The following is a 2,980-nucleotide window of genomic DNA, read 5'->3' on the forward strand; positions in this document are numbered from 1 at the left end:
TAATAATTATACGAGATTATTTACTGGAAAATGGATGACGAAGAAAATACGAAGTAAACGGAACGTGTTTAACTCATAAATAGAGTTTCTATTTCTCGACTATCGAAGCCAGAATAAGCAAGAGTCGTTATTTGCACAAGACCGCCAAAAATAATCCAGAGTTATAGCAAATATCTCGCAGATTAATTTATCTCACGAAATATTTATTCTATCTCTTTATTCACTTATTTGTGTTTATTCCATCTTTAGATCAAAATGTCGTTTGCGACACGCCTGTATGTACGGACGCAGCTCGGCGGATGATGGTCACGGAAGGGATAAGAAAGCTGCAAAGACTCCCACAGGGCGACTCACACGTGTACACACACACACACACACGAAGAGACGTCGGCTACCCGCGCTTGGGCTTCTGTGCATACACGCGGGTTCCTGCGCGTAACGCATACGCGTACATAGCGCAAGCAAGGAGAAGAATCATCCTAATATACCCCGAGAGAGAAGACGTAGGCAGACCCTACTCGGTCCCCTCCCTCCTCCTCCGCTTCGAATGCGTTTCACTCGTGGTGCGTGTAATGCGCCCGCTGCTGGGCGCGTGCATTTACGATGCGTTCGCCGTGAGATCCGTGAGTCAGACTGGAGATTTAAGGTAGCCGAAAAGATTTGTTGCGCGGTTTAAAATTAAATCGCCACGCGAGAACGTCCTTTGTGTGCGATCATGTGAATGATCTGACGAAAACGAAAAATATGTTGGAATTGTTTTAGAAATATTTTTAGAACACCTAACACGTAAAGTGTTTTTAACGTATGAACGAAATTACATCTCGTTTGTCACCATAATGATTTTTGAAAAGAAACTGTGATTTTTGGGATTATCGATGAATTATCAATGAGAATCGAAATCGGAGTCTTCTTCCGAAAGCAAGCAAATTGAATGATATTATATGATATAATCGAATGATTATATTTGCCAAAATATTAGAGGACCTACCGCAGTAACTCGGGTTAATTACGTGGGCGGTGGCATGCTGTGATTGGTCAATGAGAAGTCACGAGCACGGTGGTCCCAATTAGGTCACCTGGGATGCCTAAAAAGAGCTCGCGTTATCGCCGTCCACCGAGACTGATGAACCAGCTGACGATTTGTGTCAATCTCAGACAATTAGTTTTCTTGCTAGTCATACAAAGAAGTATTATATTCGATCGCTTCTTACAAAAGAGTCTCTTCAATCAAATCTTAAAAAGTAATCAAACGTATGCAATTAATTTTACGATTTACATCAGATGCTTATCGGTTCCCATTGTCTAGATCGTTTTTGCTCTTTTCTGGGATGATAAGAAATTGATTTGATGATTCTTAAACATTAACTGTCTGATGAAATATCTTTGAATTTTTAATAACACCAATATTCTTCAAACTTTTATTTTAATAGCATACGTACAGTTTTGATAATCAGTTTTTTATATCTTCAATTTTTTATATCTTCATATGACTTCAAATAACATATACTGTTATTTGATTATTATTTATTTGATTTATAAGTTTGAATTTAACAAAGTTGCAAGAGTGTGAAAAAGTTTTTTAAAATTATACAAAAAATATTTGACTTCATTTTATTAATAATAATTATATAATATGCATATACAGGATGCGTCATCAAAATCCGGACAAATCGAACAATTTCTTTAAACGAAATGTTTTTAATGAAAAATTCAATATTACAAAAAATCTTTTTACATGGCATTTAAGGGATCCCCTATAGGGCACAATTATTCGATATATCCTCTATTAGTTTGAATGACGGCTTCTATTCTCGGTCTGAAGCGTTCGCACGCACGTTGTAATGTAGCACTGTCCATGCCGACGAATGCTGCCTCAATAGCAATCCTTAATGACGTCACATTGGGATGCTGAGACTTGTTTGTGATCCTTTCAACTACGTTCCATACGTAGTAGTCCAAGGGATTTAAATCTGGGTTGTTGGGAGGCCAGAATTCCTTGGACCAAAACATATCGACGTTGTCTGAGAGCCAATTTTGAATCAAATGACTCGTATAAGCTGGTGCACCGTCCTGCTGAAAAACATATGGCCTATTCCAGACGCCACAGTTTCCATCCACCGGCTTCACTACATCCATCAGAACACGCAAATATACTTCTTTTTGTAACAGTTTCCCCTTTTTTAAAGAAATGTGGTGGCATGAATTACCTTCACTGGACACAACACCTAGCACGTGAACATTGGCCAGAAATTTCGTTTTGGCAACAACAAGGATATCCTCGGGGTTGTAGGCGAGCCATCGGTCATTCCTCCGGTTGATTTTGCATCAACAGTAATAATTTTTTCGTCAGAAAAGAACCTGATTTGTTCCGACGCTTCGTTTTTCAAAGAGTACAATAGCAAATTGTAGCGAGCAACTCGGCTTGTCCTGGCAGCCTCAGAGAAAGCATCTGTCGTATCTTTAATATGTACGATTTGTATCGAAAATCCTCCTCGGCAATTCAACGCATTGTTGGCTCGCTTATACTAACAATCGATGTTAATTTTCGCAAAGATTGCCCTGGGTCATCCGAAATCAGCGCTTGAGCCCTTTCAACGACTGCGGGGGTCCTCGCGGTGCGTTCTTTTGAGTGACTCTCCTCATTGGCATACTGGAACCTTCATTGGACGATTCTAAAGCCATATTTTGTCACAATGTCATAAACGATTCTCGGATATCCAAAGAACCGAATTATTTCCGTTGCTGAGCGCCCAGCGCGAAGGCCTTCAATGATTGCGGCTCTTCGAGTTTTTTATTGTACTCCGCACTTGATTTCAATATCGCAGCCATTTTGATAGTATAACTGTTTACTAGAAGCATCAGGTTTTCTCGGACGCCAAAAATAACTTCTGGCGGAAGCACAATATAGTGGAAAATTTAAATTGAAATTTGTCCGGATTTTGGTGACGCACCCTGTACATATATATATATATATATATGT

Source organism: Atta colombica, unplaced genomic scaffold (genome assembly GCF_001594045.1).
Source record: "Atta colombica isolate Treedump-2 unplaced genomic scaffold, Acol1.0 scaffold12, whole genome shotgun sequence".
NCBI lineage: Eukaryota > Metazoa > Arthropoda > Insecta > Hymenoptera > Formicidae > Atta > Atta colombica.